Genomic DNA, 25,764 nt, shown 5'->3' on the forward strand with positions numbered 1-25,764 from the left:
TGATGTTCTTTCTGTGACATTCCCCTTAAACTTACTTTTTTGTTGCTCCTCAGGGGGACAAGAATTTAAAGGAATTTTCACTTTACTTTTTTTTCACTTTAATTTTTGTTTTGTTTTGCACGTTCATTCCAACAAACATGAGTTTTTGGAGCCCTCAGGCAGCGTTTATCATCAAAACATAAAGCCGCCGAATTCATTTCTGGACACGTCCAGGATCACAATGACTTAGGTCTGGTTATCACACTTTCGTCAAGTTTTTTTTGGGGGGGGGGGCGGGGGGGAATGTGTGCACTTTGAGGAAAGGATGCTAGTGCAGCGAGACTACAACCCCCAAAGGGCTTTGCGGTATGGGAGGGTTCAGACCGTGTGTGGCCTTATACAGCTTTCAAGTAACAGAGACGGAATGTCCCGTGATAGCCCTGCGGTGAGGCAGCTTGAGAACTACAATTCCCAGCTGACTGCGCGCTTGCCGGTCTGGCACCGGCTTTAGCTGGCGGCTGCTTTTGAGGAGGCTGGTTCCTATTTTAAATCCAGTCAGCGATCAAAATGGCGGCTACGAACTGAGCGTGAGGTGGGGAGGAGAGAGACCCCGACCAGAAGGCGCGCTCGGCTCTTTTCCCCGGTGAGTGCGCTCGCACATGGGGCGGCGGAGAGGAGAGGAAACAAAAACAGCGGTAGGCAAGAAAGGGGCGAGGAATCCCTGTTCATTCCCACCTAAGGGGCGACGAGGGGAGGGAGTTTGAGGGGCAACCGTAGTTCTGACTGTATAGATGTGCCGCCTCTTCCACAGGGGGGCATCGTTGGGCTGGGGGGGGGCGGGGGTTGTTGAGAGCCGGTCTCGGCGGAGAGCTTGGCCAAGGCGAAAGTGCAAAGAGGTTGCCGAAGCCTCTTTATTTCTGGGCTGGGGAGGGTCTCTATGTGTTTCCTTATCTCGTCGAATTAAGGAGTTTAAGGTGTTGGGAGAAGAGAGCTTTTATGAGGCAGTATTGGTTGGTGTAGCATGGGAAGTTGGAGTTCTCCCCGTGTGTGTGTGTGTGTGTGTGTGTGAGAGAGAGAGAGAGAGAGAGAGAGAGAAGACTTCATGGGACCTGATGTCCCTGTTCACGTGCATTTTGGGTGGGCGTCTCTCATGAATGCCTGGAAGGGAGTGGGGAGAGGTATTTTGGCTCTTGGAGGGAGGCTTCTTTAGCCTCTCAGACCAGTGTCATGCTGCTGCTTCCTCCTCCGCCTCCATATCTATTCTTGTTGAGTCTCGGTGAAAATGGGAGATGAGGGGCGGGGAGCGGGTTAACTTTCAGGTAAATTTGGGAACGGGGTGGGGAGAAGAGTCCAAGAGGTGACTCCAAAGGAAACTCGAAAAACCCCAGTTTGCAGCATCGCTGCCTCTCGACTTGGTAAGTTTCAAACGTGGAATCTTGCGCTCTTTCCCCAAGAATGAACAGGAGACGTTGGATTGGGACTTGGGTGAGAGAGAGGATACGTGATGCCTCTGTCCGCTTGGGTTGTGTGTCTCAGCCATGGCGAGCGCTTGGGGATAACGAGCAGGCAGCAATAGCTTCCGTTTTCATGCTTGTTAACAGGGTAGCAACTGTAAAGCCAAAGGGGATGGTGCGTGTGTTGGTGGGAGAGCAGAGTTTTGGCGCTTGAGATACTGACTGAAACGGAAGCAATCATACAGTTTATTTATTTATTAAATTTAAAGTGTATGTTTAAAGTTTTGCCTTGCTCTTGTGCAGGGTGCCGGCTGGCTGCAGTTCAAGGGTGTCTTTGCTTTGCAAGTTTCTCAAGAAAATGTTTGTTTCCAGTCCTGTTTTTGTAGGGCAGATAGCCATGTTATTTTAAAAGAGCCGATTCCTTTTCTTTCTTTTTTAAAGATACTGTGTAGATGTTGTGTCTGAAAACAAATGAAAATGTCTTCAATAATTAAAATACGATTAACATTATAAATACAACAAACGTTAGGATTTTGTTATTTTGACTGTTTGGCAGCCCTAAATCCGTATTGGCTCTTCTCTTAATAAAAAATATTAGACATATCTGGTCATAGGAGAGTGTATTATGTCCACTTTCCATGGTATAGACATACTGTGTGGCTTGTTTGATAATTTAAATAGCAAAACCTCACTGCAATATATTAATGGCAATATATTAATGGAAGGCATATCTTCCTAAAGTGCTTGATTAAATAGGACTTGGGATGCCGAATGCCTAATATGTAGATATAGTCCGTTGGCATTTTAAAAATTATTTTAGCATTGTGTGTCTCTAACCCGTTAAATTGAACAGAAAAGGTACTCTAATAAAGAACTTGCATGTAAATAATAACTATAACTAATAGAGGTAATAGACCAGAGAGCATGGTGATTGTAGAGGGAGCCATAGCTTTTAACACAGAAATGTTCAGTAACCAATATAAGTAGCTGTTAAAGTGCTGCTTTAAATTTTTAATCTTTATTTAAATCTTACATAGATTATGTAAAGCTGTATTGTATGCCTTTAACTTGGAACTTGTCATTGTACATTAATTTGTGGTCTGTGTGCAGTCGCTTATCAGATATACACCAGATAGCTGAGCCAAAATGCAGACTAGAAGAGGAAAGCCCTGATCACAATAGAATAACAAGGAGCAGTATTCCTACTATGTGCAGAGCATAATAACATATATCATGTATAAAAATGCAAACAAAAACAGCTTGGCTTTATGTAGATATTGGAGGGGAAAACAAAAATACACTTGCTAAGACATTTGAGAAGAGGAAAACATTGTATGTAAGATGAACTCTAGTACTATGTCTAAAATGATATTGGACACTAGTCTGACATTGGAGGTTGCTTCAGGTCTTGCATATAAATGAGCAATATGAGCAGTAATCGAAGATCTTATTTTTGCATTGTCTTCACAAAGCTGTTTGAGACACATTTTTATGAATATTCTGAGTACAAAAAGGAAAGCACTATCTTTAGTATGTCAGATATTATTTTGTTCTAGTATTTGTTCTTTTAAAACACAGTATTTAAACATTTGGGGGCATTAGAATGGCTGCTTAAAATTGACAGTTACCTATGAGCTTCTTAAATGGTGGTATTATGCATTAGGAGATACTCAGTTAGAATTTAAAATTCTAGCTAAAATGGGTGTGTGAACAAAATGGCTTTTAAAAATTGTATCAAGTAGAAGGAAGAAGTGTGCATTCTTGGTCTGAAATGTAAGAGCTTTCCCAATAATTCTGGAATTCAGTTTACTCTGGCAATGTGGCATAAATTAAATAGTACTCTGTACAGAAAAACACAAATAATTGAATGCATGTAGAATTGTAAATAACACACAATTTTAAAGGATTTCTTCCAGAACAAAGTTTTAGAAAAGGAATTGCCAATAGTGTCTTGCAGTGTTAGCTAGACCTTTCTCTAATATATGCAACAAAGGCTGCATTCTTATGCTCACTTACATGGCAGTAAACCACATTGAACTTATTGGATCGTACAATTAAATATGCATAGCATTCGGCTGTATGGGTATCATACCCTAAGCATGTGGTATGGGTGGAGAAGACAGTTCTGGAGCAATCAGTGCTCAGTAGCTGACCAAAATCCTCTGCTTTTAAAAACTTTCTCTTGGCTAGTAAGGCTCCACCTCTTTTAGTCAGTGTTCTGTTGGGCAGCATAGGGTGCTTCAAGTGCATTCTAAAAGGAACATTCTTCCTACCATCTCAAGGATCCCTGACTATTTCTCATGGATCAACTTCTCGTGGCTGGGCTAGCAACAGATGCCTTCTAGATGTAGGAAGTGTTAATGTAGACATCAAGAAAATTAAATGACTCATTCTCCCAAGATTTGGGCCATCCATTGATCACTTCATAGAGGCCAAAGATTCCCATCCTGGTTCTGGATGGAGTCTAGATGCAATTTTAATAAAGAGGAGTTGGCTGCCAAGAACATAAAAACATAGAAGATCTCTGTTGAATCAGATCAAACACCCATCTTGGTTTTCCCCAACCTGATGTTCTCCCATCAGCTCTATCCAATATGGTCAAGGGTGATGGGAGTTATAGTCCAAAACATCTGGAGGGCCCCAGTTTGTGGAAGGCTACCATCTACTTCAGCATTGTGTTCCTACAGCAGACAACTACATGCCTATGGAAAGCTCACAATCAGGATAGGAGTCCAATGAGTTCCTCAACAACTGGTATTGAGAAGTGTACCAACCCATTGGTTTTGAAAATGGCAAGGCATTGGTTTTTAAACTGATGGGTTGTCATTACATGTGAACCAGGTCACTGCTTCTGACAGTGATTAGTTGCAGTTTTCTTGAAGCATTTTGATTTAATCTTACAGTTAAGTAAGACTTATTTTAGTTGCAGAAACTAATTGCCCCTAACTGGATATAACTTCACCTTAAAATGTACAGTGCAATCTTGTACACATATATGGAAGTAAATCCCACTATGTTCAATGGGATGTACTCTCATGTAAATATATATAGGGTTGCAGCTTAAGTAATAGATCCTGTTCAGACGACATGCTAAGCCATGGTGTTCAAGTGTTTTGAGCTAAACATTATGTCTTAGTGTGTTGTGTGAACTATTCTTAACCATAGAGACTACACAACCACAGTTCAAACATGCTCATTAACCATTTGCTGCAAAAGGGTTAGTGGCCTAACCATGGCTTAGCATGTCATCTGAACAGCATCATACTTGGATTCAAAATAAAAACTCCAAAAAGTTGTCACAGGACAAACTTATTGGACATTTAGTCGTATGACAAAACCATGGGCAGAGAAAGTTGCTCATATACTGTCCATTTTGCTTATTTTGGAGTCCAAAAATGGGTTTGTATTGCTGTAATGTGTAAGATGTAGTCTTGAACCATTCACTATTGAATAAGAACTACACTGAAAAGCTATGTTACTGTTAATTCTTGAAGCAGATGGTCTGAAGTGGTGATGCCATTAATCTTAAGTAAATGGATATGGATTTAACTGTCTGACAACATTAATAACTTTCAAATTTGACTTTGTTGGAGGTAAATAATATTACAGGCAAGCATGCATATAATGGATGTGAGCAGGATTGCCATTTTCAAATACTGCAGTTGTACAACTTGCCTTCATTCTTCTCTTAGCTCTCTCTTTTGTTTTTTGTTGAAAGCTTTTTGATACAACTAGACCTTAGAGGAAAGCTGAACCATACTTATTTTAAAGAAAGCAACATGGATGGTAAACCTTGGTGTGCCTCTTGTTAAAAGACAGAGTAAACAATCTCTTGAACCATGTGTTTAATTGGGGGTGCTTAATCTACATGTCTGAGTTTTTACACCAACAGTGAGCAACATATAACCCTTGAAGGCCTTTCCTGCGCAACCTCAGGTTGCTCCTCCCGAAGCCCCCAAATAGCTGCTTAATTCCTCCTCCCCTACCAATTTATGAGACTTGTGGCTTCTTGCAGCCACCACAGCCTTTGTCCCCCTCTGCCACTCCTTTAACAATTTTGGCCATTACTTCTAGAGCTGCTGCTTTTGTCTCCCCCCTCTTGTGTAACAGTTGTGGTGGCTATCACTACTGCCTTTGCTCTTGGAAGGCTAGATGATTCCTGCTCCCTGTGTGTGGAAGCCTGGGTGGTCTCTTTATATCAGTCCTTCTAAGTTAGCTGGAGGCAGCTAGTGGTAGTGGTCTGCTGCTGCTGTGAGTGACAGGGCCTGCAAAAACTTCAGCTTAAGTTCAGAATAAGTGTACTTGCTCGAATATAAGTAGGGGAAAACAATTGAAAGCTGTTGAACAGGGGGATAGAATGTAATGGAAGGGGTAACCAGTGTAGTGAAGGGAGACCTGGGTTCAAGTCCCCACTTAGCCATAAAGCTCACTTGGGTGTCTTTGAGCCAGTCACCAACTCAGCATAACCTACTTCACAGGGTTGTTGTGAAGATAAAAGGAAGAGGGGGATTATGTACACCACTTGGGCTCCTAGGAGGACAAGGCTTGATATAAATATAACAGATAATTCTGGAATGAATTAAATTAAAAGGAAAATTAAAGAAAAGTTTTTTTAAAAGTAAAGTAAATGAAAGAAACTTTTAAAAATTAGTGAAATTAAACTAGTGCTTTGGAATAATAGTGGGGAGAGAATACTATTTCCAGAAAATGTGTTTACATATCTGTGTACATGCAGTGCCTGACCCAGCACCACATGCATCCCTTGGGGCCAAAAAGGTTGCCCATTCCTGTTTTATACCATTACAAATGGAAACAAAATGGCAGCTTTTATACTAAGTTTCCTGCCTCTTTTCCCGCCATAGGCTCTTATGTGAAATTTTTCCTTAATTAACTCCCCACAACTAATTCTAAATAATAATAATAATAAAAAAGGATATACACTACTGCTTTATAATGGCTTATAATGCTATTGACAACATTCCATATACCATTTTCAAACTGCTTTCAAAGTGTTATATCCTGTTTGGTGTAGATTTGGTCCTAAATTTGAAGTTAATGGAATTTAAGTTAGACCTGACTAATCTAGGTCCCATTGATTTCAGTGGCCTTGCTCTAAATATGACTGAGTCTAGATTCAGCATTGGTATAAATTTATTGGTATAAATCCATTGGATTTATTGGTATAAATCCAAAGTTTGATAAAGTATGCAGCTCAAAACTGACAGCAGTAGTAAATTTGCTAAGAGGGGTCATTGTGACATGGAATGCTTTTTCCTAGCTTAGCTTGGTATGTCAACTGTGACTTCCCTTGGATGGGGATAGTCTAATTTAGTCTACTGTAATGTGAGGTTGCCCTTAACAACAGACCAGAAACTGCGCTGGTTCAAAATATGCCTGCTAAGATCTTAACAAACTTTTTTTGGGTGGGCGGGGAATGTATTTTGCCAGTTTTGAAAGAACTTCACTGGCATAGATTTGTTTCTGAGCCCAGTTCAAGGTGTTGCATTTGATCTGATCTTTAAAGCCTTATGTGGCTTAGGATTTAGGTGCCTTAATCAGGGTTTGACAGATTTTGTTTGGCTTTACTGGTCAAACAAAATATGTTGCCACCAGGACCTCCATCTTCCAAGGATTGAGTCTTGTCCCTGACCTCATGCTATGAATCAAATGCAGTGTGAGGTCAGGGGAAAATCTGCTCCTCTTTCCAGTTCTAAAGTTGGAGTTGCGGGTGTGGTAACAAGCCCTGCCCACCCCAGTAGTTCAGACCTGGGGGTTTGGTGGGCAAAGGCTCTGCGCCCAACACGTGCTCAGTGTACCTACCAGGTGGGGGAAACTCATGCACCTCCAGACTCCAGATTCAAGGTAAAGGAGACACGTGGTAGGCATATGGAGTTGGTTCTGCCTGTTGCTCCAGATTTGGGCTCATCTTGCTCTCCAGAGCATGTCTTCCTCTTGTCATGGTGAGAAGAATGAGCAAGATGGTCAAACCCTGACCTTAAGGAACACCTCCCACACTGATTTTCCCATATGGAAAGATCTCCTGCTGAAGCCATAATCCAGGTCCTAGAATCCAGGTACTCCTTTTATTGGAGATAAAGCAAGTGGTGACCAGGAAGTGGGCATCTTCAGATGTGGCACCCCAGCTGTGGAACTCCCCCAAATCAGGATACTGGTAGTTTCATTATGTAGTTCACTCTGGTGTAGAGATGTAAAATTTCTGGAGTTTTTGAAGCCATGGAAGACAACTGCTTTTTCCTAGGTTTGGGGGGGGGGGGGGGAATTTGGATTTTTTTTTTGAAAGAAATGGGGGGGAATGCAATATTAGCACTTTTTATAGATTGAAAGTCACTTTGTTAGTTTAGGAACATAAAATATAATTATGTACTAGTTGGTTAGGCTTAAAATGATGACATTTGGTATATTAAAAGTACAGTGTATTCAGGCAATTATTACAAATTGAATTTACTTTTTAAATTTTTTACTGTTTTGTGTAACAAATGGAGCTACAAGTTCCTGAAATGTGAGGAACCCCTTTGGTTTTGCCAGTTTATGAGGAGCAGGCAAAAAACAATTAAAAAACAACCAGAAGAAAGCATCAACATTAGTAACAAAGAAAGTTGTCCGCTAGTCGTCCACAGTGCCAAGCAGACATAAAGTACCCATTCCCATAAAAACATTTTTTTTCCAATTTTTCCAATTTTGTTGCAGAACACAACTCTCATTAGCCCCAGCCAGCATGGCTAATGATCAGGGATACTGGGAATTATAGTCCAAAATGTCTGGAGGGCACCAGATTGCCTACAGGTGAATGATGGGTTGGAACAAGGTCTATTCTGTTTTGGCTCTGAAGCAGAGAGATTACTCTTTTCAATGTTTAGGGGAAAGTGTAAGTCCAGCTTTCAAAATGTGATAGTTTGGGAAATAGGAAAAACCCTCATTTGCTATAAGGATTTTTCTGTAGTCTAAAACAAATCTTAAACTTTCACTAATTCTGCATGTTCATGCGCTTGCTTATTAGGAGATTACATAAGAACATAAGAGCCATGCTGGATCAGACCAAAGGTCCATCTGGTAAAAAATTCTGTTCACATAGCAGCCAACCAGCTGCCCACAGGGAACCCCACAAAGCAGGACATGAGTGCAACAGCACCCTCCCACCCAAGTACCCCAGCAACTGGCTGTGATAGTTGAGGTAGCATATAGCCATCAGGACTATTAGTCATTGATCTTGTTCAGACGAGACGCTAAACCACATGGTTAAGCATTTTGAGCTAAACATTATGATTTTGCTTGTAATGTAAACCGTTCCTAACCATGGTGGCTATATAACCACAGTTTAAACATGCTCAGTAATCATTTGCTGCAAAAGGGTTAGAGCCTAACCATGGCTTAGTGTGGTGTCTGAACAGGCCCATTGATAACTTTATCGCCATGAATTTGTCTAATCACCTTTTAAAGCAATCCAAAGTGGTTGCCATCACTGCATGTAGTGAAAGTAAATTACATAGTATAACTATGCACTGTGTGAAGAAGTTATAGACTTTGCTGATTCTGAGTTAGGCTCGACTTCTACAATGAGCTCTACATAAGGCTACCTTTGTACCTAGTCCGGAAACTTCAACTAGTTCAAAATATGGCACCCAGATTGGTCACCGGTACACCTAGGGGTGACCATATTACACCAACTTTAAAATTACTTCACTGGCTGCCAATTAGTTTCCGGGCAAAGTATAAAGTGTTGGTGATTACCTTTAAAGCCGTACATGGTTTGGGTCCAGGTTACCTGCGATATTGTCTTCTCCCGTACAATCCTTCCCGCACACTCAGGTCCTCAGGGAAGAGTTTACTCCAGTCAGCCATGACTAGGCTGACAACCATTATCCAGAGGACCTTTTCTTCTGCCGCCCCCAGACTGTGGAATGGCCTGCCGGAGGAGATTCGTCGCCTTAACACTCTTTCCAAGTTTCAGACAGCGATAAAGACTAGTCTCTTCCGGCAGGCTACCCAGATGAATTTTAAATCTAAGAATTTTAATATGTTGTGATTATTATTTTAATATTGTATTGGTTTTATATTTATTTATTTAAAATATTTGTATCCCACCCTATATCATTAGGATTTCAGGGTGGCATACAGATAAAAGCATACAGTATAAAACAATAAATATACATAGCTAAAACCAAATTAAACCATGAACCAAGTTAAAACAAGGGAGAGGCGGGTAATAAATACTATTATCATTTATTATGTTCCATGTTAAGTTTCAGGGTATGTGTACACTGAAATATAAATAGGTTTATGGGTTTCTCTTCTCAAGTCACAAAGGGCAATGGTAATTTATTAGTATCCTTAGGATTCTTTTGGAAGGAGGAGGATATTGCTAAAACTACAGCTTCCAGCATTTTTTGTAGAAGAAGCTATAACAGTTAACTGTTTAAATTTCCAGTGTAAGCATGTTTAATTGTTTTTGCTTAATGTTTAAGGTATATGAATTGGGAAGAATTTGTAGCATGTGTCTTGACTGGGATGTATCAGCCACCTACTTAGAAGCCATTTCTTGTCCATAGCTATCCATGGTATCTTGTAGTCTATGGAACTGAATTCTGTGATCAGGATGATGTAGGTTAATCTGCAAAGGGTTGGAAGCTTAATTTGTGTTAAGGGGAGCAAAATAGGACAAAGTGATCTTTCGGTTTTTTTTATGCTATAAAAATAGAAAAGACCATGGGTAACTGCTAACTGTCTTCTCGTGAACGTGCTAGATTAATAGCTATCATGGCTACATAGAGCTTTCAGGTTCAGAGGTAGTATGTGACTGAATACCAGCTGTTGAGGAGCAACATCAGGAGGACTATTGCTTTCCAACCTTGTTGGTGAACTTTCCAGAGGCATCTGGTTTACTGGGAAACAGAATGCAGAACTAAGTGGACCTTTCATCTGAACCAGTAGTTTCCTTTACATCATTTGTATGTGTTATTTTAAAGTAAATTTAATTATGTTCTATGGGCTTTACTTATAGGTAAGGGTGCATAGGATTGTAGCCCAAGTGTTCTTTATTTTGGTTGCTTAAAAAAAGGAACTATTTAATAACAGCATAGTAAAATGTTGAGGACTTATTTTAATTTAGTTCTGAGTGATTTCATTTTTCCCAGTAGTAGTCTTTAAAGGCTATTCTGATTAATAGCTTAAAATAGGTTTACTATATTAGGCAATGTTGTGGCTATGTGGAAGAGCAAGCAACTAACACATTGGGTATTATATCAGTTAAATGCAGCCTAATGTGGGGTTAATATATAATGATAAATGGTTTAGTATTTTCTGTGCAATACTCGCTTTCCATTTCTAAAATGTATGCTTACTTTATCAGGATCTTAGAGCCTACCTCTAAAATTTACAAAATTTAGAACTTTTATGCATATTAGGAAATAACAAAATGAGAGGTGATGTTGTACCTACAGACTAAGATACTATAAAGTGGATTCTGTAGCTGACTCGTTATAACATCAAAGAGTCAGTGTGTTTCTAGAATGTAAGAATAGAGCTGTGATTTGAGAGTCATTGTCCACATGATTCAATAATTGATCCATGTGGTTTGGGGTCTTTTAACATCTATTCCAGTAAATGGATTGTTGGAGCCCACAGACACCTTTCATGACTTATTTTCAAGACAGTTTGGGGACAAAATTGCTTGTCTTTTGGCCAACATAGATTCCAGAGTAAGTCCAAATGAGGCATCCAGTACTTCATCAGGTGTGGTTTCGTGGTATCAGTTTTAACTTTTGAGGCCTGATAATGTGGTGGACTCTTGAAGTAGTGAGTCCAAATGCTTCTCAACTATTACCCTTCATAGTTAAGTCAAACTAGCTGGAGGGGACTGATCAGGTGGGTCCAGGGTGTGGTAAATGTGTTACTGAAGGAGGGGCAAGTTCCCGATGACTTGAAGGTGGTGGTGATGCACCCGTTTCTCAAAAAAAAAAAAAAACCCCACAGAGATTCTTAATAACTACTTCATAGGGAAAGTGCTTGAGATGTGGTGGTCACACATATTCAGACAGTCTTGGAAGAACAGAAAATGTAGACCATGAGTGCAGAACCTCAGGTTTGGGAGCCAAATCCAGCTCTGTGGGTTCCTCAGGAGGCCATGACTCAGTTCAGACAACACGTTTCTCAACGGTGGTTTTAGAACTTCACAGGTAGAGTTTTAAACCATCATTGGAACAATGTGTTGTCTGGTGGGAAAACTCCATGCAACGGTGGACAGACTATCAATGCTGTGCAGAGGAGAGTTCCTGCATAACTGTTGTGTTGCGTGTGGTAGACTCCGTGGAGTTTTCCCCATGTCTACAGAGTCGCCCGGCAAGAGTAGTGGAATCCCGGCTGCTCTTGCCCAGCATGCCTCTATTGGCATGGGAAATAATCCCCTCCCGGGAAGTGCTTTGGCAACAGTCGCTAATCCTGTCCCTAGGTGGGGCGGAGTGATCGGGCCACACATGGGGATAAATAAAACGAAAACATCCTCAGAAAGAAGGGTGAATACTAGTTTTGCAAAGTAACCAGTGAAAAAATATCGTTTTATTAAAGTTAGCTCCTAATTGCAAAGTTAACTTTCTTTGAAGTGAGCTCCAAATAAATCCATAAAGAGTCTTGTGGCACCCTGGCGTATAACAAATGTATTCTGGCATAACCTTTCAGGTACATTGTCTATATCATCAAATGCATTAAGTATTAATCTTTAATTGCTGGATCTCTATATACATACTGGCAGCCAGGTTGGGGAAGTGAGGGAAATGTAAACTGTGTTGTCAAGGGGAACTGAACTGTAGACCTGTACAGACAGTGATGATTACCTTAACTGTTGCCATTCACAAAACATTGTTGGGTGATAACACAGGCATCATAATATGGTGAAACATGTCAGTCCTTATATTAGCCAAGCTGGAGTTTAATTTTAGGCGGTGCACTAGGTAAAAAAAAAGTCATTTGAGGCCAAATTGTGAGTATTACCTAGTGGTTGGGGATATGGAGCCCTCACTTCAAAGTCCCTTTTCAGATGGTAGAAAATATTGATACCTTCCTGAATGCTAAATGCATAATTCTCCAAAGCACATTAAAAAGCAAAGATAGCTGTGCTGGTCCATGAGACAAAAATAAAAAAGCCATAATTGGCCAAAATAAATAAATAAATAAATAAATAATAAAAAAATTGGGACCAATCTAAATTGCCTGAAGAGCCATGCTAGATCTGACCAAGGGTCTATTTAACCCAGCACTCTGTTCACATAGTGGCCAGCCAGCTGTTGGCAGGGACCCACAAGCAGGATGCGGTGCAATAGCACTCTCCCACCCATGTTCCCCAGCAACTTGTTCATCATTGTAGATCAGAGGTCCGCAATATTTTGGGGCTGCTGGTGACATTTGGAATGTTGACTGTGTCATGGGTGCTTTCACAAAATGGTTGCCATGAGGAAGTCTTCCCATTCACAAAATGGCTATCATGTTGGGCGTGGCCAGTCATGAAACAGCAATTTCCCAGAAGACATAACTAATAAGGCTAAGGTCCTAAGTTCCAGTCAGAGGTGGCAGTCTGAGTTCAAAATATTAAACTACTCTTTTGAACACATTTTTCTGCTCCAGTGCCCAATTCACAGGAGGCAAACTGATGAGGCTCAGAGATAAGTAACTTGGCCAAGAAAATGAGTTCAAGGCAGAGGTGGACAATGCCTTACAATTGGTAGCACTAGGAGTTCTCAGTCTGGAAGCACCCTAAATCCCACCCTGTTAAAGTAAATAGGACCTAAGTTGGGGAAGGATGTTTAAAACATTACAAAATGGGTAATTGATTAAAAACACAAGTATCTTCAGTTTATGCTATGTAAACATACACATTTCTTACCATCTTTGGTACTTAAAATACTGCTTTTCTGGTTAGAAAGCTCATGGAATTATTAACTGTGATGGCACTAAGAATGAAGTTGCTGTATATGACTGGATCATACTGCAATTCTGAATCTCCAAAAGAAAATGTAGCATTTTTTTTGTTTTCATGGAAAGGCAACAATTTATTATCTTCACCCAGTTCTCCTTTTTAGTTAGAAGCCTTTTATTATGTAGATCAACTGATAGTTTTCAACATTTATAGCAAGAATATCAGCTTCCAAAAAATATAAATGATAAGGGAAGTACATACCTTTTAAAAGCAATTGAAATTACCAGGATTTATAGAGTAAATTTGAGGTCGTGGTCTAATGACTGCTTTGCAGAAAGAAAGAAATATGAAAATGAGCAGCATGCTTTCTGCATGTCAGCCTGTGAATTTTTCCACCATTTCCATTAGTAACATGCAGACATGTTTATGCTGCTGGTATTCCGGTCAGCATTTTTCACTCTGAATGGAATTTTAAGTTATTCAGTCTGTGATAAACAGATAACTAGCCAGAATTTTAGGGAAGAAAATATACTTCTATGAAAACATTTAGTATGTTTCTACATATAATTGAATCAACTAATATATCTAAGAATCACAGTATTGCAAAACTGCAATGGGTTCACTTTAACTTGCATAACATACTTGATGCAAATATCTGTACCTTCTGGAATGCATTGTCTATACCTGAACTTGTATTTAAATGTGAATTTTCCTTGCTGCTGAGCTGGAGTTCTGACTGCCAACTCTTATATTTTCAAGACATCATTTGAAAAGACAGGCTTTGAAAGCACTTGGGTTATTTAATTGCAATTTAATTCCTTTGTTGAAATTAAAGCTAGGATATATAAAAATGTAGGGCTGCTAGCTTTAACTGGCAAATTGATCAACTAAAAGTATAGTTGATTGTTGTGGGTGGGCAGTAGGGAGCAAATACGAGTTGTGCTGAGAATTAAGGACATATGTTTCTTGAACAGTATTTTGATTCCTATGTGGTGATGCAGAATGAAAAAGAAAATAGCTTTTGCCTTTTGAAAATGAGGATTATTATTTTTTAGCAAATGCTATCATCTTCAATATCTTCAAAATGGCTTCTATATTTAGGTTTTGGTAGTATGCCCATTTATTTAAATTTAATCATTTGATGAATCACTTAAAGGCAGGTGATTGAACTGAATACTATTCATACTTTTGACAGCAACTAGAGAATGTAGGGATTATTTATAAAATAATCTAGAAAAGATAATTTAGTTTAATTACATAGTGGCCCCATTCAGACAACACGCTAAACCATGCTGCTTAACCACAAAATGGTTAATTGAATGCATTCCGTTAACCATTTTGTGGTTAAGCAGCATGGTTTAGCATGTTGTCTGAATGGGGCCAGTCTGTGTTTGCATGTTTTTTGTGCTGGACCCCCATAGTGCTTGTGGGCTACTCACCCTACTGAAATCTCTATTGTAATCATAATAATGTTGAAAGGAAAGTCCTGATTGCATATTAGCCACATCAACAAATGCCTTTTAATCTCTGAATAGTTTAAAGAATGTCACCCTTACTATGCCAGAATAATAGATCCATCACATCTCAGTGGTGTTCCTTATTTGATGATCCTAGAGGCTATATCAGTTGGAAGCAATATAAAGCTAGCTTTCATGCTGGCTTCCTCCTTGCAGTTAGGCGGTACTATATTTGGGGAATTAGGTTGCTTTTCCCTGAATAGTTTAGTTGATTTGTGTGTTTCTCAGGGATCTTACCATCATTTGAACCCAGAATATATTATTCTTAATAACATAACGTGGGAATGAGGGCCACCCATTAGTCATGCACAGTATTAGACAATGGACTGCAAGTGGGAGCTGCAAATGACTTAGACCCTAGACAGTGGACTGCAAATGAGGTAGACCCTAGATCACCCTTAAAATGACGTAGAGACTCAGGGAGGGGTGGAAGAATGGGGGACCCCCTTTCCTTAATTTGACAGCTGTCAGTGTGCACTAATTACTTACTTGACAGGTTTGGGACCAGATTGTACCCTTAGCACAGTTATCCTCAGGTTTTGAAATGTGGAACTTACCCTTGGGAGTCCCTCTTTCCAGTTCACCCCTCCCTGAGTTCCCCCAAGGGTGATCAAGGGCCTTTTGCGCACATTCCGTGGGTGTCAGCGTGGCTTATTGGCCAAAAATAAGCCACCCTATGAGCAGCGGTCCAAGTTTGAATAAAAAGACAACCCACCATGGCCTGTTTCACACAATGACTCATGATGGATTGTGCTCTTAGTTGCTTAACTTTCCAAACTTAACTCATATTGTCCCTATATTTGTGTTAAATCAAATAGATTTCTTGAAGCTAAATGGTTGCTTTGTTTTTGTTGCAACATTCATGAACATTTGCATAGTCTGAAGTGTTAGAAAGCTAATATTATTGTGAAAATCCTGAACATACTTCATTTTCACATAGAACAAACAGGTATGAATTTTGACATTGAATTTGGATGGCACAGTAAACAACAGTAATTTGATTTTTTTTAAGCTATACTTGTGGAGTAGTTCAAGGGGAAAACAGGTTAAAATGTATATAATGCGCATTCACACACAAGTAAAGTTGATGTAGTATAGCAGCTTAGAGTGTGAGGTAAGCTGCTTTGTCTCTCATTTGCAATATCGAAATAACAATACTGGCCTACTTTACAGGGCTGATACAGAAGAATTTCTGAGAATGTATATGAAGTACTTTCATTGCTCAAAAATTGCAATAGAAAATGCTAGCTGTCGCATTTATCCCAAGCTTTCATTGGCTTCCTGTCATTAAAATTTCAGATGCAAGAGAAGGATAAGAAGGCATGCACCTAAAGTTTTGAGCAATCAGTGGGAGAAGATTTGCAGCCGACTATAGACTTGGTTCACGCAACATGATAAACCACACTCAAGGGTTGAGTATGGGTTGTTCTTTGAAACCTGGGTTATAGTATTGTCTGAACCCAGCCTTGGACCCAGCATGGTTTATTAACCACAAATAACCTATAGTTCACAAACCATCAACAAATCAAGGGTTCTCTTCATGGACTGTCCATGGTTAACAACCATAGTTTGTTATCATGGCTGGGTTCAGACAACACAATAACCCACGTTTCAACAACTCATGGTAAAACAACAACCCACACTTAACCCATACTCAACTCGAGTGTGAATTATCAAGTTGTCTGAACCCAGCCATACTTTGCTGTTCTATTCAAATTTGAAAAATGATTGTCTGTGCCAGCTGTAGTTTCCCCACAAACCAGGCTCAAACAATGGTTTGGCATTAAGTCTGAGGCTCTGTTCACAGAATTGCAGGGGAAGGGAGGGTAAATCATCCACAGAGCAGGAAGGCGTAGGTAAACCACAACATGTGGGCCTACCACATGACTGCTACCCTGCAGAGTGCTATGGTTTACTTACCCCTTGCTGTTCCATGGATAAATTTGTGGCATCCTGCAGCGGCGCACACATAACCCAGCACACACCGCAGTGCGGCTTAGGTCATGGCAATCTCCCCAGTTGGTGAAAGGGCCATGTGACCATAGAAAATGTCTGTGGTGGCAAGAGTGTAGCTGGAAGTGGCAGTCACTCTTGCTGGTGGGCTCTATGGTTGCTGCCATTTTTAAAGAAGAATTCGTGTTCTGAGCTCGGAAACTCATGGGGTTTATAGTCACACAACATGGGAATTATTGTAGATGGCTGTTAATCATCTTGCAGAAGATTTGCAGTGGGCGTGGGTACTTGACCTATCATGGGGAGAGAAATCTCCCACCAAACGACATGCTATATAGGCTGGGTTCACACAACATGATAACTCACAATCATGGTTGAGTGTTGGTTGAGTGTGTTGTTGAACTATGGCTTGTCATGTTGTCTGAACCCAGCTGCGCTAATAAGACATGGTTTGTTAACTACAAAAAATCCACATTCACAATCCAAGAAGCTATGGGTTCTCGGCAAATACAAGGAGACATGATTTATACCCCACCTTACTACCAAAAAATGGCAATTAAGGCAACTAACTTAAGTTACATTCATCTCAATGGGTCTACTCCAAGTAGAGCTAATACTGCTCTGGTAGTGCATAACAAACTTTCTAGTGAAGTTTTTGGAAGTGTCTTTAGGTTCAATTTTGCTCTACAGCTGGGTTGAGTTGGGGAGAAAATATCCCTGGAGACATTCACTGAAAGTTCTATTGCAATTTTCAAATGATTTTTCACAATTCTTAAATGTGGGAAGTACATTAATAGTAATCATTAACATGTGTAGCCTAACCTTTTGTCTTGTTGAAACAGCAACAATATGCAGGAGTTGTCAATGAGGTTGCTTCATATCATTAAAGCTTCTTTCATGTTAAGTTATTTGAGATTTGTCAACTCCTTCACTGTCTAGTATTTTATGATCATTCAAACATAGTACATAAAAATGATAGCATATAGAAAGTGTGCTAATACCACGAACGTCTTGCCATTCTTTAAATTGTAGGAGTACTACGGTAGTAACTTGTAGTGGGGTGGGAATTTGGAATAGCACATTTAGTCCTACACTATCTAGCAATTGTGCTCTATTCTACCATACTGGCAAGGTAACATGAAGGGTGTGGTTTAAGATTAGAATGATTGCCAAATTAAACAAGTTATAGCCAATTAAGTATTTATAGATTTGCATATATAAAAACCTAGAGTTCAAAAGAAGCCTTCTAGAAGAGGCTTTCCCACCTATGTGTGAGAGAGGGTGGGGAATGTCTCTTCTGAGATGGCACTTGTCACCTATGGTTATTGTAAATACTTTTATTAAAATAATGCTAATCTGCTGCTCAATTAATTAATTTAAAGTTTCAGTTCTACTTTTAAAAAGCATAAAAGTGAATGGACGTTTCTGGGTGTAGTGTCTTATCAATTGTTTTTTTTAAAAAAGGAGAGAATTTTAGGAACAGTAGACTATTAAAAAACAAAACTGCTATCCACAGTGTTTGCAATATATATTACAGCTTCAGTAGAGCTACAGAATAGCAATGGTATTATATCTAGCAACATGATGCACCAGGTTGGTTTGTGTTGCAAAGGATGAGCCACTTTTGTGATAGTGTTGCTATGGCAACTACCTTCTGAGAGCTGCCTCAAGGTCACTCATCAGCCATAGCCCAGAGTGCCTGGATTTTAAGCAAAATAGGAACGCCTAACAGTGACTCTTACTTGCTTCTTTATTCAGACTTATATAGTTGCATTAAATGTTCTGCAGAATATTAATAAATGTACAATATTTGCATATCAATTAAGTTTAAGTAACATTTTTGGTAAAATCTATCATGGTCACAAGGATAGACTCTCTAACAATTCCGGAAGTGTATATGTATACTGTCTCTGCAGAGGCCACCAGTGAGGGAGGAAGCAGCAGCCAGGCACCTCTCCACCGTGCCTGGGTCCAGCTCCAGCTGATAGCCCCCTCCCTCCTGCTACCAACTGTCACTGCAGAGGCCACCAGTGAGGGAGGAAGCAGCAGCCAGGCACCTCTCCACCATGCCTGGGTCCAGCTCCAGCTGAGACCCCCCTCCCTCCTGCTACCAACTGTCACTGCAGAGGCCACCAGTGAGGGAGGAAGCAGCAGCCAGGCACCTCTCCACCATGCCTGGGTCCAGCTCCAGCTGAGAGCCCCCTCCATCCTGCTACCAACTGTCACTGCAGAGGCCACCAGGGAGGGAGGAAGCAGCAGCCAGGCACCTCTCCACCGTGCCTGGGTCCAGCTCCAGCTGAGAGCCCCCTCCCTCCTGCTGTCAACTGTAACTGCTGAACTTTCCAACTAAGATTGTAGTGCCTGAATTTGCTTTCCTTCCCCCCCCCCCCCTCCTCCCTCCCAATCCCCTTTCCTTTTGTGTCATGTCTTTTAGATTGTAAGCCTGTGGGCAGGGACTGTCAAGAAATACCTTTGTAAGCCGCCATGAGAGCCTTTTTTGGCTGAATAGCGGCATAAAAATCCTTAAATAAATAAAATAAATAAAAAAATATGTATGCTTTCCAAATGCTCCAGTTTTACAAAAGAACCAAAAGCATGTGAGTAGCAATCTGTGCCAAGGATGTGTTGGCCCTGAACATTTTATTTTTAAAAAATAACTTCTTATAGTAAAGTATTCCATTAAATAATATTACTTATAACATTAGTAAGTATTCCAAAACTCAGTTGTAATACTTGATTTTTTTATTAATCAATGAAGAATAAGTTATCATATTTAAAAGATGCCAACATAGCCTGTTTAAACAAGCAGCTAACTTTCAATCATAATTTAGCTTCAGATGAACCATTCTGTAGTTGTGGTGCCCAATTTATAACACATACACCCCAAAGCCTTCTTGAGCCTAAGTCTTGTCCTATTTGGGAGATAATCCACCATGTTTAAAGTTTGCTTTCATTAACCAATGATAAAGGGGATCCTGCTTTTGTTGCCCTTACTTCAGTAGTTGATTTAAGCTGCCTTGAGGATCTATTTGGGCCAGAATAGTGACACATAAATTTGAAAAAAGCAAGAAATTGTATACTACTCTCACTATGGTATTATATACTTCATGCATTGGATTAATTTTTTTATGCTGTGTCTTGACCACTAGAATGGTGCACTTGAAACTGCCAAAATAAAACAACCTGTTCATAGTGCATTAAGACATTCACATTTTAAGCCTATGCTATCTATATTAAAACACTATTACAAAAATGTTAATATAATTATGGCAGTAAAAGATACTGCCCTCAGCCAATATTGATGGCTTTGCTAAAAAGCCAGGTTTTAACTAATTGCCAGAACATCAGCAAAGATGCAGCCAAATGTGCTTCTGTTATCAAGCTGTTCTATAAGTGATCGATGTAGAGTAGATATTAATAGTGAAGTCATCTGCATATTTAGAACGGTATAACTGATCATAACAGTGTAGCATTAATAATTAATTAATTAATTAATTAATTACATTTTTATACTGCCCAATAGCCGAAGCTCTCTGCTGAAGTTCACAAAAATTCAAACCATAATAAAACAACCAACAGGTTAAAAACACAAATACAAAATACAGTATAAAAAGCACAACCAGGATAAAACCATGCAGCAAAATTGATGTAAGATTAAAATACAGAGTTAGAACAGTAAAATTTAAATTTAAGTTAAAATTAAGTGTTAAAATACTGAGAGAATAAAAAGGTCTTCAGCTGGCGACGAAAAGAGTACAGTGTAGGCGCCAGGCGGACCTCTCTGGGGAGCTCATTCCACAGCCGGGGTGCCACAGCAGAGAAAGCCCTCCTCCTAGTAGCCACCTGCCTCACTTCCTTTGGCAGGGCTCATGGAGAAGGGCCCCTGTAGATGATCTTAAGGTCTGGGCAGGTACATATGGGAGGAGGCGTTCCTTCAAATAACCTGGCCCCAAACCGTTTAGGGCTTTCAATACCAGCACTTTGAATCGGGCCCGGACCTGGACTGAATAAATAAATATTCAAAAGGATATAATAGATGCTACTATAGATTCTCTAGTCTGTAGGGTTGGGAGAGAGTCTCCCTAGGAAAGCTGCTGTAATGGGCAATGGTATTATTGCTCCTGGCCTTTTGTCCCCATGTTGAAGAAGTTGGTCATATGCATTTTCCCTTAATTATCTTGCTTTGCTTCCTACAAGGCTCATAGAAATGATACTTAATGAATTTTATGGGTTGTATCAGTGGAGCCCAACTAACATAATATAATAATATATTTATTACCTGCCTCTCCTTCTGGATCGAGACAGGGAACAACATGTAATACAAAATATTATAAAATACATAAAATGGATTAAAACATATAAAAACTAATACGTTATTAAAATAACAGCCAGACAGACATCCTAAAATTCGACTGGGTAGGCCTACCGGAAGAGATCAGTCTTTATTTCTTTCCTTATATTCAGAAAGACTATTGAGTTGGGGGATCTCTCTCAGCAGGCCATTCCACAGTCTGGGAGTGGCAGCAGAGAAGGTCATAGAATCATAGAATAGCAGAGTTGGAAGGGGCCTACAAGGCCATCGAGTCCAACCCCCTGCTCAATGCAGGAATCCACCCTAAAGCATCCCCGACAGATGCTTGTCCAGCTGCCTCTTGAAGGCCTCTAGTGTGGGAGAGCCCACAACCTCCCTAGGTAACTGATTCCATTGTCACACTGTTCTAACAGTCAGGAAGTTTTTCCTGATGTCCAGCTGGAATCTGGCTTCTTTTAACTTGAGTCCATTATTCTGTGTCCTGTACTCTGGGAGGATCGAGAAGAGATCCTGGCCCTCCTCTGTGTGACAACCTTTTAAGTATTTGAAGAGTGCTGTCATGCCTCCCCTCAATCTTGTCTTCTCCAGGCTAAACATGCCCAGTTCTTTCAGTCTCTCTTCATAGGGCTTTGTTTCCAGACCCCTGATCCTCCTGGTTGCCCTCCTCTGAACACGCTCCAGCTTGTCTGCATCCTTCTTGAATTGTGGAGCCCAGAACTGGACGCAATACTCTAGATGAGGCCTAACCAGGGCCGAATAGAGAGGAACCAGTACCTCACGTGATTTGGAAGCTATACTTCTATTAATGCAGCCCAAAATAGCATTTGCCTTTCTTGCAGCCATATTGCACTGTTGGCTCATATTCAGCTTGTGATCTACAACAATTCCAATATCCTTCTCGTTTGTAGTATTGCTGAGCCAAGTATCCCCATCTTGTAACTGTGCCTTTGGTTTCTATTTTCTAAATGTAGAACTTGGCATTTATCCCTATTAAATTTCATCCTGTTGTTTTCAGCCCAGCACTCCAGCCTATCAAGATCACTTTGAAGTTTGTTTCTGTCTTCCAGGGTATTAGCTATCCCACCCGATTTTGTGTCATCTGCAAATTTGATCAGTGTTCCCTGCACCTCCTTGTCCAAATCATTAATAAAAATGTTGAAGAGCACTGGACCCAGGACTGAGCCCTGCGGTACCCCACTCGTTGTCTCTCCCCAGTTTGAGAAGGTTCCATTGAAAAGTACTCTTTGAGTCTGATTCTGTAGCCAACTGTGAATCCACCTAATAGTTGTTCCATCTAGCCCATTTTTAGCTAGTTTGTTAATCAGAATGTCATGTGGTACTTTGTCAAAAGCTTTGCTGAAGTCAAGATATATGACATCCACAGCATTCCCACGGTCCACAAGGGAGGTTACCTTATCAAAAAATGAGATCAAATTTGTCTGACAGGACTTGTTCTTGACAAATCCATGTTGGCTTCTAGTGATCACCGCATTGATTTCAAGGTGTTTACAGACTTACTTCTTTATAATCTGCTCCAGAATTTTCCCAGGGATGGATGTCAGACTGACTGGTCTGTAGTTCCCAGGTTCCTCCTTTTTGCCCTTTTTGAAGATAGGGACAACGTTAGCCCTCCTCCAGTCGTCCGGCACCTCACCCGTCTTCCATGATTTTGCAAAGATAATAGACAAAGGTTCTGAGAGTTCTTCCGCTATCTCCTTCATTACTCTTGGATGCAGTTCATCGGGCCCTGGAGATTTGAACTCATTCAAGGAAATTAGGTGTTCTTTGACCATTTGTTTATCAATCTCAAACTGTAATCCTGCCCCCTCAACTTCTGCTTCACTTTTTCCAGGGGGGTGATAGACCCACTTTTGGGAGAAGCGGGTCCTTTGGGTAACAGTTGTTAATCTAGTTTTTGCTGGCTGAAGTAAATTCTTCCCAGAGGACCTGAGTGTGCGGGGCAGATTGAACGGGAAAAGGCGATCCCGCAGGTAACCTGGACCCAAACCATGTTGGCCTTTGAAGGTAATAACCAACACTTGATACTTCGCCTGGAAACTAATTGGCAGCCGGTGTAATTATTTTAAAGCTGGTGTAATGTGGTCACCCCTAGATGTACTGGTGACCAACCTGGCTGCCATATTTTGCACTAGTAAAGAAGTCATTCTCAAACTCTTTTTTCCAATGGACCACTTGAAACTGGAGTCTCGTTGATTTGTTCTACAGATCAACGCATAAGTATAAATCATACTTGAATAACATTTTCCTTCAACTCCGGCTTTTTAATCAATCCTAGAGCTCTATTATGAAAACCACAGGCCGTAAGCCATGCTGCAGAAAAGGGCCTCTTGAACTGGTACATTTTTAGGGAAAAATTATTAGACTGGACCAGCACCATATTAAGAACATCATGGGCCCTAGGCCATTATCTTGTTAACCTCTTCATCTGGCCTTGATTCCTTTTGTCAGTGTGTGTGTATGGGGTGGGTGGGGAATCAAGCGCAGGACTAAGTACAGATATTCTTCACTGTTCCAAAACATTTTCACAGACCACCTGAATGGACCTTGTGGCCCACCAACCACTATTTGAGAGCCTGTGGGCTAGAGAACTGGCAGACAACTAAAAGCACTGGGTTAGGTCCAGATGTAGTCATATTCGAGTTAGATCCATTATAAGCAATGGGGCTTACTTAGTCATGATTTAAGTCCCCTTGATTTCAGTGAGTCTGCTCTTTAAGTATGAGTAAGTCTTTAGTTATTTATAGGGCAGAAAGAACACATTTTAAATGGTTATTTATTTATTACATTGCTATACAATAAATAGCTGAAGATTAAAATGCAGTTTACATTATTCAGTCATTTGTTCTGGATGAAGCAGTTAGGTGGGTATTTGACATTTTTCTGTCTTAAATAGCTTCCCCATTTCAGTTGATGAGTAAACTGGTTCTTTCAGTTGAAACATGCATGATCCAGTTGTATTCAGGTTCATACACATTTTTCTGGATTGGAGTGAACAGCTGAATCCTGGATTTAGTTACATTACTCAACAGGAACTATATACAGGAAGTCTGTATCTTGCAGCCAGTCTTGAGACAGCATTAGGTATTAGGAATATTGCAGGAAACATTGGTATTTTTGTTGCAAATGCATCAACTGTGGGAGTAATATGTATGAGTAGTTATCTTTTATTCCCCATGTGCACACATCTAGGAGACCCCGCTGTCCTAGATTGTGTGAAGACTATTCACAAGTGTGTACTTGCATGTTACTCCCACTTTTTATTCATTTTTTGGTGGAAAACACAGTGTAACATCAGTGTTTACTCCACCAGTTTTAACGTGCAGCGCTACTCTAAATTACATAACTTCTAGACAAAATATGGTCTTCAGCTTGAATGTCACAGATGCCAATGCTGGAATTGAAGAGGGTTTTATATCATAACTTTTTCAGATCGTGCAAAAACAAGTTATGCTAGATGCTCTTACACCCATTTTAATTGCTATGGTATAACCTGAGGGAAGGAGCTTTCTGTAGAGCCAGATCCCTTGGATTTATTTGCTTTAGTGCCAGGTCTTGTGTCAATAAATATGCTAGGTCTCGCTTCTCAGTCCCTTGAGATTCAAAAATAGGCACTGTATTATTTCTCTAAGCAGTATCTTTCCCTTGGATGAAGCTGAAAACAAGTGGTTATTTTTTCTATTTTGAATTTCTACTTTGAAGTAATATTGGCATGATCAGTGACAAAACTCTGTCCACCTTCTGTCTATTATACAGTTGCAGAAGGTGACTGAAGAAACACCTTGAATATGTTTCATATTGTAACATTGAATTAATATTGGGGAAATCATGCATCTTGTAAAATTGAGTTCACAAGAGAATAATGCTGTTGTGCTGATTTTGTTTTTAATAACCATGTTTACTACTTCAGCGAATTTGTAACCCTTCTGTAGGGTCATACCTTTTTGTATATTAATGTGACTATTACAAGTTGAACTTTTAAACAAATACGTAGGGCAACCTTTGATCATAAGCTGTTAATAATTATAGTTGATATTCTGTATCAAATAAATTATTTCTTTTAAAACATATTTAATACAAAATTATAGCAATAATTGTGTAGGCCTTCTTACCTGTAAATTGTCTAGTTATTCAGGGCTATTTAATGCCAAATGAGATGATGATGATGATGATTACACTTATATCCTGCCTTTTTTCCCTCTTGCAAGGAACCCAAGGCAGCTTACATGGTCCCCCTCCTCCTCTCCATTTATCCTCACAACAATCCTGTGAGGTAGGTGAGGCTGAGAGTCGGTGTCTGGCCCACAGTCACCAAGTCAGTTTCATGGCTGAGTGGGGACTAGAACCCGGCTTTCCTGAGTCTCAGTCCAATACACTTAAAACAATTTCAGCTACTAACTATTAAATCAAACTGGTTTAGTATGCATGTATAGTATTTCTGTTTGGTGCATATTAAGAACACCTATGTTCTAATACAGGTGTTCTGGAATATATGCTTATTAGGAGTTTTTACTGCAAAGAACACCTGATTCATGGTAGCTCCCCAAAATATGTATAGAATCCACTTGTTTTCCTTTCATGGAATGTGACACAGCTTTTTGTGTA

General features: G+C 40.1%; 1 protein-coding gene across 3 annotated transcripts in view; it reads left to right on the forward strand.

Moving 5' to 3' along the window:
- Positions 1-480: 480 nt before the first annotated feature.
- The window catches only part of NCOA3 (nuclear receptor coactivator 3), a 116,710-nt gene continuing 91,426 nt past the window's right edge, over positions 481-25,764 (forward strand). For all 3 annotated transcript variants that reach the window (XM_063145642.1, XM_063145658.1, XM_063145650.1), the window contains exon 1: positions 481-622. The gene's annotated coding sequence lies outside the window, so the exon portion shown is untranslated. The remainder of the gene's footprint in view (positions 623-25,764) is intronic.

The sequence above is a fragment of the Elgaria multicarinata genome, chromosome 1 (assembly GCF_023053635.1).
Source record: "Elgaria multicarinata webbii isolate HBS135686 ecotype San Diego chromosome 1, rElgMul1.1.pri, whole genome shotgun sequence".
Classification (NCBI taxonomy): domain Eukaryota; kingdom Metazoa; phylum Chordata; class Lepidosauria; order Squamata; family Anguidae; genus Elgaria; species Elgaria multicarinata.